General features: G+C 38.2%; 1 protein-coding gene across 2 annotated transcripts in view; it reads right to left on the bottom strand.

Annotated features, from left to right (window-relative positions):
- gsna (gelsolin a) overlaps positions 1-13,666 on the bottom strand; it is a 34,385-nt gene extending 20,719 nt beyond the window's left edge. Inside the window, exon 1 of one of the 2 annotated variants that reach the window (XM_033976060.2) lies at positions 13,473-13,666. The gene's annotated coding sequence lies outside the window, so the exon portion shown is untranslated. The remainder of the gene's footprint in view (positions 1-13,472) is intronic. The other variant, XM_033976061.2, reaches the window with a different exon arrangement.
- Positions 13,667-14,229: the final 563 nt, after the last annotated feature.

Genomic DNA, 14,229 nt, shown 5'->3' with positions numbered 1-14,229 from the left:
GGTCTACTTAAAACTACTTTAGACATGACTATGGTCCTGTTATAGACCTGGTTTAGATCTGGTGGTACTTGGAAAGCCAGATATTTGTGGTACTTGGAGAGCAAAGTTCTGATTAAATTCACTGCCGTAGAGGAATAATACCACAGTCCAGTTGCAACCAGTTTTATTTTGGGTAAATTTCATATAGGCAAAAACTAAATTAGCTGAAAACTGTAAAAATCTCATTCAAAGTGGTTTTAATTCATGTTAAATCAACTTGAATATGGGCTGAGACAATCACGATAACAAATTTTGACAATATATTGCTACAGAGATATCATTAAAAGATATGAACTCCAAAATGAAGCACTATTTAGCTGTATAAGTTACTTTTTCAACCCTCAGTTTGTTCATATTACAACTAAAATAACAAAAATCTCCACTTTTGCAAAGAAACTGTACCCACGATAAATATTGAGCCCCAAAATATATCGATCTAGCTGTCATTTATTGAACCATAAGTCCATATAGTAATATTGTGATAGGTCTACAAACACTAAACATTTATAAAGAATAGTCTGAACTATAGACTGATAAGACTGGTTGTTTGGGAATGTGTTCCTCTGACAAAGGAAATGCTATTTTGTTTATGAAATCTGTTCTGTATTAAACCCTCATTGGCTGCAGCTGGAGTGGACCAATTCAAACATGCTATCCCATTAGCACAATTAGCTCTAAAGTTGCAGCATTTTCTTGATTAACCACTTCTCATACAGAGAGAGAATCCATCTCCGCTAGTCTGCATACAGTGTGAAGACGGGTCGATCGTCACCCATGCTGACGACCGACCATCAGGCAACTATTCACATGAACATCAAAAACAAACCCCATCCCTCTTCTTTTAATCATCTCACTTATCGACATTAGCACATTAGCATAGCATGAATAGCTATCGGCTAGGTGGGCTGCCTGATATGAGGCGTGTCTTGGTCTTTAAGACCACCCCTCTCTCTTTGTTTCTATGCTATAAAAGCCCCTCTATCCACACAGCAAGGACAACCACTGAAGCATTTACCACAGCTTAGAAGATGGCAGCAATGTACTGGACCCACTCTGAGATCCAAGAGCTGCTAGAAGTCACCCTCAAGTGCAAGGAAGAGAAAGGCAGACAGAACATCGACTGGAGATCTCATCCCAGCACCTATGAAGATATCTGGAGAGCCTTTGTGCAGGTGTATCCGGTCAAACAGGTAGAGAAGGGATTGGGGGCCTTCCAACACAATGTGGAGGCCATTACCAAAATGGAAGTGATCTTCAAGCTCAAGGACATGCAGAAAAGATTCAACATGGCCTGGCAGTCGAATGGAGCCATCTTTTATGCTCCACTCTGGGACATTTGTAACAAGATCTGGGGAGAGAATGCACCACTGCAGGATGATGGTGAAGATGAAGATCTCCTGGAAGATGAGGACAGTCAAGAGCTCTCCAGCCTCTGGGATTCTGACTGCAGTGTTTGCTCCACAGAGTCAGAAGAGGAGGAGCTGGAATGGACAAGTCCACCATGCAAAAGAAAGATATTACAGGATAACTACTTTACTCAGGTATGTATTTATGTGATTTCTTCCTAAAATGAGTCTTGTAAAATTATAGATTTGAAATTAGGATTTTTGATTTTGTTTGATTTAGAATTCACAACTGTAAAGCTCACACTCTGAAATCTGGTTGAAACAGTGGGTGTTTCATGCGGTTTTTATGTCTCTTATCAGGAGTACAGAGAGGAGTCCATGAGAATACATCAAGAAGTAATTGAAGGTATGAGGCAATACCAATCGACAGTGACTGAGAGCATGCGCCTTTTGGCAGAACTCTTCCAAAAATTCCCACATCTACAGGACCAGGCAGCAGGCTTTGTTGGGCTCCAACATCTCCTTGAACTTCCACCTGGATCAACCTGGTTCTCCTCCAAAGCTGAACCAACAGGCATCATCTGAAGACCAGCCCCTGCAGAGCTGTGGACTGATGTGAACTTGGTTTGAGATTGTATTTCTGTCGTTGCTTATTTATTTTTATGACAGCACTGTTACTTTACACATTTGCTATGTTGAATAAAACTTTGCATTCATGTAATGGTTGTTGTGTTCCATTTTTATAGTTTCTGTTGAGTCGAAGAATGATTTCTGTCCAACCAAAATCCCACTAGATTGAGGATTCCACTCAATTGCACATTGCACATATTGCTAATGTGAACAGCAAAGGGGAAAGTGTATACCTTGTCTACAACCAATGATACATATTTTTTTCATTTTTTTTTTCATTTTATTTGTCATAATTTCAGCAGTTGGATTCATTTTGACACATTTTTAAAAATTGTCAATGTCTTTTTGTGACTTATAGAAAAGCATTATAATTAGAATGAATTATATTTAATGGTTTGTCTATTGTGAAAGTCCTGCTTACCCAGTTTTTTACCCATTTTTAACTCCATCAATTATATCTGGTAAAATGTTTTTTATTTACTGAGCTCATGTCTATGATAATGTGATGATAATGCCATAGTTAAAGGTCGCTAAGACATTTGAATCCTGTTGTTCATATGTATCTGCCTATTTGTTGAAAGGCTTGCTTTGTCCAAATGCAGCCAGTTTTAGCATCTTATTTAAATAAACTGCCCTGGGATTAGGCATAATAGTCGGTGACTGCTGGTGGGTTTGGTATGATAATGAATGGATGACAACGATGTTTTTTGTTCTTCTTTGAGTCAACGTTCTGTCCTACTTTAAAGCAAATAGGGCAGACCAAGCAAAGCTATCTCCACAGAGGAAGATTTTTAATTTTCCCCTTTTCATTTTTTCTATGGATAGTCATAACTTAAACCAATGTCGATGGAACCGTATAATTCAAACAGAAAATCTTCTTTTTTTGAGCCAATTGTGGTTCAAATCAGAGTTAATTTGGCTCCATAATAGGAAACAGCTGCGACACTGCTTTGTTTAGAGCTCTTATGTAATCACACAAGAGGTACCCCATTCAGTCTCGTTAAAGGGCCTATATAGTACTATTTCTGATCTATGTTATAATATTGTTTCCTCGTCATAACCATACACAGAGTTTTGTTTTCTTTCATTCATATATGTTAAACACTGCTCTACTTTGTGATGTCATTAAGTGGTAATACAGGAAATATTCCACTCATTTAATTTCAGCCCTTTGACTTTGAAATTACAACTATTTTTTTTAACCTCACTGAAAATACTTCACTCATCGGTGCACGAGCAGATATTGAAGACTTTTTATTGACAATCTCAACTATACAAAAGGCAAAGCATAAATATTAACCTTAAAAATAACCTACCTAAAAATGCTTAGCCTAATAATCCAGGAATAAAACAAAACACAACTCCAAGTATATTTTTGAGGAGGTAGCAGTATGACAACATGGCTAAAAGGTGACAAGAGTCAATGTTGCGTAATATAGGTCCTTTAACTCTCAAGTTGTGTGTGCTTTTGGAAGACTTTCTGAATTCAAACAGTGTCCTCCAGTCTCCCATTAAAACCTGCCCAAACATTACCTCAAGTACTCCTAATGGTCCACAGATGAGCCTTTATAAAGACCTGAAGCTCGAGTTGAACCTGCGCTAACGTCCAGTCTAGTTTTCCACAAAAATGTTACCTCTAAACTTTCAATCTGGAACGTCAAAATTGGAGCAACAATCGGCCATTCTCCGAGCAGCAGTCTGCCCACAAACATGGCAGGAATCTGGGGAGGGCAAGCAGGGTAACCCCCCCTCTCTTAACCAGACTGGGACTTATGTAACGAGCAGGCTAAAACCACAGCATGCCACAGAGAAGTCAATGGTGAAACATCTACATAAACATCCACATAAAAGCCTAAAGCAGTGTGTATGATTATTATTATGGTAGAAACATCAGCCTGGTCTAAGAATGCATTGGGTGTACATTATCATTATATAACGAATGAATTACATTTTTTTCCCGGTTTTGTCATCATGGTCATGCTAAAAACTAGCATACTAACACTGCACTGTGATTCTCAAACAATTTAACCCTTTAATAATAATTTGATGCACACAGCAGTCTCATTTTGACCCTTGTTTTCACAATATCTCACTACTGGGGCGAGACAACTTTTTATTTCCAACTATGCTTAACTACATGGAAATATGTGGGGACAGTCATTTAGTCCAAACTCTGCTGCTCTGATCAGCCCCAAGTTGATCATTGACTGAAATTAGATTACTAAACCTTGATTCAAATTTGATTAATTACTAAGTCATACTTTACAAAACATTTCCTGAAAGAACACCTATTGTGCTTGTCTCTTCTATACAGTTATAATCTATGACACCTGTGGATCATTATGTTATAATTTACACATTTTAAATTGCAATATTCATCTAAAACGACTTCATAAAAGAAACAAGTCCACTGACTTCTGTGTTATAAAACTCTGGTGGCCAATGAGAGCTGACGCTGCCGTAAACGTCATCAGAATAAAGAGCCGAGCAGCTGTTGGCACTTCCGATGGAGAGCTGCAGATGACACTAGCCAGTAGTGGATTTTTTTTTCCCATTTTTACCAAAATGACTATGCAGCGCAGCTGAATCCTACGTGTATCGCCGATTAAGAAAATAAAATTGAAGAACTAAGTAAGTTCAGTGCAGTGGGGGTATGCCGGTACTCAGAGCCTAACGCAGCCGGCCATGACTAAAGGTGTTCTGGAGACAGCTGATGGGGTAGGGGCCACCACAGTCTTTTCCAGTCTGAAGTCCTCTGTTCTGCACTAAACAAACACAAGAGGTATGTGAGCTATCCAGTCTCTCCCCCACTTCACTGGGCCCTATGTGCAGTCAGACTGAATTACATTCATGACAAAATATAGGTCGTTAGCATAGGGTCAGCACAAATTAACATTATAATGAGCAGCAATATCCCCAATATCCATTATAAAGGAGACCACAGGCACTGCAGAGGCTAAGACGCTTGACCACTGAACACTAAACAGACAGGTGTAAAGTGGCTTTTAAGAGCTTTTAACTGTGTTATAATTATTTACCCTGATGATTTAACATACTCACTCTGAAGTAGGCCTGTGGTGATAACATATGTTAAAGGAAATACAGGCAATAAACAATAATATTGAAACAGACTTATCCCACTGACAAAAAAAACTGAAGTAGAATTATCCCCAAAAAACTATTGAAATGTGTTTTTTTAACTATATTATACAAACTGTAAGTAGTTAGTTTGTATCTATTAAAAAAGTAATCGAAGTTATCAGCTCAAAATCTAATTGTAGTACAGAAAAATAACAAAATGTTCCCCACTAGTACAAAGAAAAATCCCCACGATAAATACTGTCTCCCAAAAATGATTGTTCCATTTAACATACATTGAACGATAACTTGATATAATAATTATCGTGACAGACCTACTATTATTTATTTAGACTGATTCATGGATTTTTGAGTACCATTATTTTCCTGCATTCAAGACATCATTGCTCCAAATCTGTCCTGTTTATGCAAAAAAAGCATCAACTGTAGCTATCAAGGTGGGGCCGTCAGCATTGTCAGGCGATTATATCATAAAGGGGCAGGAGGATATCAGCTCTGTAGTGTTATGATAAAGAAAGCCATAACAATTTTTAACCAGAAGTCAGCAAACATATTTGCTTTGTAAAGGGGGCCACTTTTCCTAATAACTGACAAAAGAATAGAACTAAAAATACAGTGTTAAGCCACATAGCTCTTAACCACAATTACAACCACGCTGTCCAAAATGTCCTTTTTTTAAACCTGGCCTTGTATCCCACATGTGGCCTGTTTACATGGGGGATTCCTGGTGACTCATTTTCTCCAGCACTGCTCAAGCCCTCAGCCCACTCGCATAACGTTTATAGCCCCATACTTCCCCGTGGCACAGCTTACAGACAGAAGGCCCGAAACAGCTGTCTATGGCTCTGGACAACTGCTGGTAATATAGGAATGCTCACTAAAACATTTTGGATCATACCATCTGAAAACATAGCATGAAAGATGAAACAAACTTAAAAGTGCACTATGTTACGTTTCTGCTGGAGGGTCTGCAAACTGCTTGTCTTCATGATGATGTTTTGCTTTGCCTGAAATGCTCCACTGTTTGGCTTAAACTCTATCCATCTAAACCTGTGCTCATTGTTTTTGTTGCTAAAAGTACCTCTCCACCAGACTGCATAAAGAAGTGGACTAAGTGAGTGTGACATCACCCATAGTGTTCGGCTCCAGCCAAATGAAGCTCAATGAGGCCAGCAGTTATGCCGGCTAATTTCCGTATTTGGAATTCCAACCGCTTGCAAGGTGAGTAATTGATCGGTAAGACATGCCAAAGGAACCAAAGAGCCAATCCGGAGTGAGCTTGTTTAAGGTACACGCCCCCTGTTGACCGCACCCTTGGTCTGTCATTAATGTTCATAGCTTGATTTACAAACAAACAATGAAAATAAAAAAAAACAGGATCATGTACAGCAGGTTAAAGTGAAAATTTTAAGACCAAAATGACAAGCCTGACAGCAGCAGAGAGAGGGCCACAGTTTTTCAGTAGAAAGTGTACTGGAACCAGAGTCGATAGAGACAAATTGCACGGTGCTAACACATGTTCTTATATACTTTTAACACAATAAGTCTGATTTAACTTAAACCAATATTTTTTTACTACTCTACTCTTTACTACTACTACCACTATCTAAAACAGGAGCAGGTGTGATTATAAATGTTTATCACAGGATAATTAAAGTGCATTAGTGGCACCAATATATCCAGTTTAGCATGTCCTTGAAATGTATTCCATTTTTGGGAAGCAAAATAACCAAAAGCTTATTTTTCCATTTCAGTTCTACTGCAATCTGTTTTTAGACTTGGACAATCATGAGATCTGGCATTAAAAGTTCCCTTATCAAAGTTCAACAAGTGAGAGATTCAGACGGTCTATCAAGCAGTCTCTTTTAAAGACATTTTATACAGTGAAAAAAGTAATAAAAAGTGTTATGGTGTTAAAAAAAAATTACATTAAAAACGATCATTCCTTTTTGTTTACCATCATACTGGAATTGCACCATATTACAGGGAATCTACAGTACTTGGAAAAAGCCCTGAGGTTAGCTGCATACAAGTATGTAGTAAACAATGAATGTGGTCTCAGCACACAATTAAGTTGAACAGAAAATTCTGACTTTGTGTCACTGATGATCTGTTTAGACAATGAAAACATCACTTTGTTTAAGCCATAGTGTGAGAAAAGAACCTTCAGAGGAGACACTAGGGTCTAGGGATGTAACAATATACTACTGTACAACTGCAGTATCACCAAAGTATTAGCCTCATGTTCGGAGGTGGTAGAGGAGCCAAAAATTGTACTAATGTTACTTCAAAATAATATCACTATAAGAAGTACAAAGTAGTGGGTCCAAGAAAATATTCAAGTAAGAGTAAAAGTACTACTCATAAGAGTAACTCCCAACAGAGTAACTGTCGGGAGATAACATCTTATTTATAATTTAATGAATGTAATTGGAAGAAAACATTCGATATTGCACAAAATAAACAAAAGAATAGATACAAAAATGAGACAAACTAAACCATATCTGAAGGAACGGTGCAAGAAACACAAATGTTCAAATCATTTTGTCAAAAGCTTGTGTCATTTGTAGACTTACATTGGGAATAGGAGCCAAAACTGAGCACTGTTACTTAAAAAAAATAAAAATATTACTCAAGTAAACAACCTATAGAAGTATGATGCTAGAAAAGTACTCTTAGCACTTTAGAACTCGTGCAATACACTTAGCACTTTAGAACTCGTGCAATACACTTAGCACTTTAGAACTTATGCAATACACACAGCACTTTAGGACTTGTGCAATACACACAGCACTTTAAAAGTTGTAGTAACCCTCCTGAGTTTATGTTTTTGACTTGGCTTCTGTCCTGCCCTGTATGTATTTGACTGTATTTTGTGTATGTGGTATTTTATGTTAAATGTGACTATCAACCTGTCCAGGGACAACAGATGGAAACTAGCCTGTGGCTAAAATCTGGCATATTTACATATGTATCTTATGTTCATTAATATGCACTGTCCCTTTTCTAAATAAATAAATAAATGAAAAGTACAATTTCTTTAAAAAGTTACTCAAGTAAATGTAACTGTGTAAATGTAACTGAGTACTACCCACCTCTGCTCTCAAATACTCATTGTCATATTGTGGGAAGCTAATAATAATCCAAGTGCTGCTGTGTAATTAATCAACATATTTTTTTTGCGACTCAGTGATGTCTAGTTGTCAATGATCAGGTTGGGTTCTTTTTAAAACAGAATTATGGTCATTGTAGTTCCCTCTGCCTGTTTCCCTGCAATAAAACCACTGTGTTTTAGAATAGTAAGTTTACTATTTGATTTATTACTAAACTGCATTACCTTAACATTCATATTGCAATCTATTTATATTTTTACTTCCCAGAATGGCGCCATACCAGGTTTTTACTGTCTTAAAAACATGAACAACAGAACTAGTTCATTTTAAGTGGTTTGCAGTAGTCCTTATGCACGCAGAGCATACTAATAATTCAGCATGTTGACTTTATAAGCACTTAAGAGGCCCTCACGGTAAAGCTAAAAACAACTAACATGCTAACACACACTTTCTGATAATTGGACAGTAAAACACTTAATATCCAGAGTTATAAACAGTCACAGCTGACTTCAAGAGCTGCTTATAGCCTACAACAGACACATTTTGCTCAAATACATGGGGAAAATCGGGTAATAAGGGGTAGTCTGCTTGTATTTTACTTTAGACTTTACACTGATAAGTGGACATTGGTTCCAGGATATAATTAGACTAATATAGTTAGACTGTTAGAGTTCATCTATTTTTCTGTTGTATTTCCTCATCGAGTTTTCATATCAAAATACTGTACAACATAAATCCAACATGTCCGCTCCTAAACCAAATATTTGACTGAGAGCTCATGTGCAGATAATGAGTAATACAGGTGTTTTTCCATATCCCTGCTCTGTACTGAGATGAATAACCCATGAACTGATCAGAAATACAACACAAAACAGAAATTATACATATTTTAATGTTGACTGGCAGTGCATTCTGTTAAACAAGACACTTCATTGTAATAGAAAAATATAAAATTTGTCAACCCAACAAAAAGTTGTAGGAACCTAAATGTTTCGCTGCTCATCCAAGCTGCTTCTTCAGTTCTGGCCAGATCACTGGTGGACACTGCCTTATATCTGACCAGAACTAAAGAACAACTTTTTGTTCACTTGACAGATTTTATATTTTTGTTTTATTTATTTTATATCCTAGTTGTTGCTACGCTTAAAGGTACACCCTGTAACATTTTCGCTTCCTGCTTGTGTCCATGGAGATGTTATTTCTTTGGGTTGATGGTGATGTGCTTTAGGTCCTCTGTCAGTTGCCGAGGTCTTACAGTGCTGATCCATGAGCACGAGTAGTGGTTTGATTATTTCAACACGTGATTTGGAGAGGTAATGTGTGACCAGTCCTATGTTGGCTACAGTGGGGAAGAGTGGTGTACCTGTTTTGTGTATCTTTGTTGTGCCAAATATACTCGAGAGTGATGGTGGCTGTGGTTAAAAGATGACTGTATGCGTCCTGAGGGAGTACACACCTTATCACTCACATGGGATGTGGTCCTGGAGAAGGTGTCAAACAGTAGGGGACATAAGCTTCTCCTACTGTCTGACAACACCAAATGAAGCGGCCTAACAGACTCGTCACTACACCATCTCATGATGCTTCTGAAGAAGGCAATAGGAAGTTGCTGAAACATGTAAAGCAGGTAAACAAACACTCCTGTCTGACAAAAAGAATCACTAATTTTAAGTTTAAAACTGAAGACAGAAACTAAACTAAACTTTAAAAAACAGGTCAAGTGTCTTGTCAATGGATATCTGGGCAAAAGCTCCACCAATGAGCCACTGCTCTTTTTATATCTCCAACACAAAGAATTCAGAAGTAGCCAGTTAAATATAACTAAACAACATGTTAACTTAGTGAGAATAAAAGAGTACTTCTGAAAAGATCTTGTAATCAGTCAACCATCCAACTACATCAAAAGCCTAAATAAAGGTAATGATCAATCCCAGGGTTACAGAGTGTCCAAACTGCTGGTCTATAGCACCACGCCCTGAGCTGAGGCCTACTGACTCAGAGAGAGAAGAGTCACTCACTGTCTGCTGCATTCTACCACTCTACCAGGGCTACGACATCTCAAAATAGCTCATATGTGGGGGGAGGGGGGATTTATTTGACCATAAAAGTACTTAAACTACTTCTAGAGCAATGTGAAGCGAATAAAAAACAAACTGTGATCTAATCCCTGTCTGTTATATGCAATTTTCGTGTCTTTTTCCTACCAATTGGTCAGCCTCCATCACACTCTGAGGGAGTGACAGGTGGAAAAAGCCAATCACAGTGAAGTATAAACTTACAGAAGCAGAAGATGGCTTTATTTATTTATTATGATTTTTACTGACTTAAAACCTAAAAAAAACATTTTAAACAGTTTGCAGTGATCCAAAGTTATTTCTTACTTATACATTCAGAGTAGCCTAGTTATTCACCATGATGAGTTTAAAACCATTTTTCAAAACTCTCAAGAGACCAGAGTTTTGTTGTGACAGTAAAGTTAACAACATTTACCATGCTAAACTTTGCACTTCCTGATTATTGGACAGTAAATTGCTTTCAAATTAGATGCAGACAGCTTACAGCGGACTAATCTGACCCCAAAAGCTACTTATAGGCTACACTATATCTGTACTGGGGCAAGACCTATTATGCAAACAATTGGTATGGAGCCATTATAAACATATGTGCACATGAATAGTGACTGAATCAAACTATATATGTTCTTAAAATATTTCAGCATATAGTCTACCCTACTTCTACTGTTCTTACTGATACTTACTTACTAAATATGGCTGCTATGCTGTGTTTATTGCATATCTGACTACTCCCCAATCACACACACAACATCAACATAAGCAAGGTAGGTGTCAAGTGTCTTACCCAAAACATGATGCTAGTACGCAATGGTGGTATGGTATCAGGGACTGAACCATCAAATTAGTCACCACCTAGCTTTACTTCAACTACTTCGATATCTATTTTTACTACAATTATTACCATTAGTTCTCCATCATAACTTGTATATTGAGCTACAAAAATGCTTACAGTTTTGTGATTTCTTCAATAACTTTATAGTCAAACCTGACAAACTGATAATAGAGCTATAATCACACAACTCAAAATTCTTAAACACATGAAAAACAGAAGACTACCTTACCTTATGCATTGAGAACATCCTAATTATTTACCATGATGAGTTTATGAAGCATGACGCATTTTTCAGCTGCCTTATTTTGACCTCAGGAGCTGCTTATACAATATATCTATACTGGGGTAAGACAAATTTTACTCAAATACATGGAAAAATCAGGTACAGGGCCTTTAACATTTTGTACAAAGCTTTTTTATTTGCAGAAAAGTATTATGACTTGTTTGGTGTTTTTACCTAGTAGTTACTGACAGGGCATCTGGTATAAATCTTTACAACAATGATGTACACAATTTGCTTGACGCTTTTACAAATCATAGGGTATTAGTTGATACACTTGCTGTAGCCTGTTGTTAAAAGGCTTTCCGTGGCTAAGTCTGTTACCTGGGCGATGTTTACAAGGCGACTCATACATCCCATAATAACAGTATGGGGTCCCCACATGGCGTGATCTGATTGGCTGTTTCCTCCTGCCTGTCTGACACCCGCCCTGAAGCCTCACAGACTGCAGCTTCATCAGCACGGAACAGGAAGTTGTGACTAACTCTACTGTAAGAGCACCCGATGTTAGGATGTGTCTCTATGGCAACTGGGCAATATTGACAGAAATGAATATCTCCTTTTTTACAGCAACTTGAGGACAATTTTCAGACAATATTTTAACAATGCATGAGGAAAGTATCAACATGCATGAGTACGTTTTGGTTGAAGTTCATTTAGTGCACAAAACAGGAATGAACTAATAGCACTTTATAGCCTTGTTTGGAAGATTATGCTACACATTTCCATTTTGTTTTCTAATCAATACTAAAACTAGTATTGAAACTCATTTGAGGAGATACCAATACTAAAGAGTCACATTCACAGGACAGAAATGAACCTTTCCTGAATAGTTTTATAATGATCTTGAGCTGTATCAGAACAAGTCTATACATAAACTTGTATACGCCCATGGACACTATGGAATATGCCTAGACGGTTGAGCAATTATGCTATGTTTTTTACTGTCATCATGGTATCAGACTCTGTATTAATTATCTAGTCTATATGAGTAAGCGACTTAGTAACGTGACAATATTAGATTGGGATTTCACCCGTCACCCCAGAGGATCAGTGGACAAAGACTTAAGCAACTGAGCTTCTGTCACCCCATTTTGGATTGCATTTCTGTGAATGTTTCTGTCTGTGAGTTTTGCAGTTCAAGTTACACACTAATAATCACTGTTGTGTAGCTTGTTGTGGCAGGTAAGGCATCTGAACTGATTTCTCGATGGTCTATATTGTATTATAAGCCTAAAAACAGAGATTTGCATAGTTTGTTCCACTATTCCATTGTTAATTTATATAAGCAGATACAGGAATGAACGCCTTTGGGTCTGACTTAGGAGAGAGTTGCAGAATCTTTCCCTTGATTCTTTACACTCAAAAATCAAGAGAAGGAGAAAAAAGAGGACCAAAGTAACTGTTATGACTGTCACGTGAAATTATATGAACTAAACAGAGCATTTGGAACAGCAGAGTCAACCACAAGTTCCTAATACAAACCTGAGTTCCTCTGCAATAAAGCAATTAAGCATCAGACACAGCTTGTAATTTGGCAGCGTTGACAGTGACTACACCAGAACAATTGTGCTTATAACAGTTGTCTATTGTCTATTCTTAGTAACCCATAATGATTTCCTGACTTAACCGAACTTGTTGCATTTTATTCCCTTCTTATCTCTGTCACTACTTTTATAGTAACTTGCATTTTCATCCAGAGAGCCTCTTTATACGCTGCAGAAATCGTGTGCAGATGAACAAAGGAGGGGGGTTAATTAAATCTATAAACTAGCCTGCATGACTAAAAATTCCACTATTTCAGGGCATGCCAACAGCAATGCGTTATCTTACTTTTGTCCATATAAGGCAGTAGTTTTTCCACTTCACAGCACACCCATGTTATGTTTAAACGCTATTTTTATTCAACTAGACGAGATAAAGTAGTTTGATCAAAGATTAGCCTAATTGTAACCGCTCCAAAACAGACGCCACTGGGTAATTACGCATAGCCTACTCGTGGGCGTCACTTTCCAATCCGTGCTAAGCTAACGGAGATATCATGCGGGGATTGCTTACCTGATAAAAGCACTTCTAGTCGGGTTGGGCTCGGTTTGGGTTCGCGGTGGAGACTCGGGAGCTGCAGCCGGAGAGGAGAGGTGTCGAGTCAGCGGAGCAGCGCAGAGAAGGGGCGCAGTTTAAAGCCCTGAAAGCCTGAGACACTCCCCGTTACGACACTCCCCCTCACGGATACACAGCCCCTGCACACAGGCGCTATGGAGGCAGGCCAGGCAGGCGGTGCACACATGGGTCTACGGCGGCTGTGCAGGACTGCGGAGACTGGGGGGCAGAGGAGAGCGCACCGGGCCCTGCTGTTGGTGCTCTCTAGTGGCACATGAGGAGCGTGGCAGCAGCATCATGGGGTTGAAACACACGGTGGACTTCTGCGTTGTGTAGTTTTGTGCAGTTTGTGTTGTTTTAAGGAGCCATGGGGCACAGCGGGAACTTTTTGGAGGTACTCTAGGTCACAAAAGTACAAAATGGGATCAACATGTGACGTTATTTATCGGACCAGCCTATGCGCTTACCAATACTGGATTTACAAAGAGACAAAACAACATACCTGGTTCAGAAAAGTAAAAAAAAACAAAAAAAACCCAAAACAATAGGATCAACATGTGCCGCTGTTTATCAGTCCAGCCCAAACTACAGAAGAGAAGATGACGGACAGAGTTAGCATCTCCCGTAAATAAAAACAACGGAGCAACATCAGAGCTCAATATTAACTTAAATACAACTAAAATATAATTACAGATGTAAATAAAGGCAAAAATAA

Source organism: Periophthalmus magnuspinnatus, chromosome 12, assembly GCF_009829125.3.
Source record: "Periophthalmus magnuspinnatus isolate fPerMag1 chromosome 12, fPerMag1.2.pri, whole genome shotgun sequence".
NCBI classification, from domain to species: Eukaryota; Metazoa; Chordata; class Actinopteri; order Gobiiformes; family Gobiidae; genus Periophthalmus; species Periophthalmus magnuspinnatus.
Note: the sequence above shows the minus strand (reverse complement) of the source record. Positions and strands in the feature narration are given on the sequence as shown.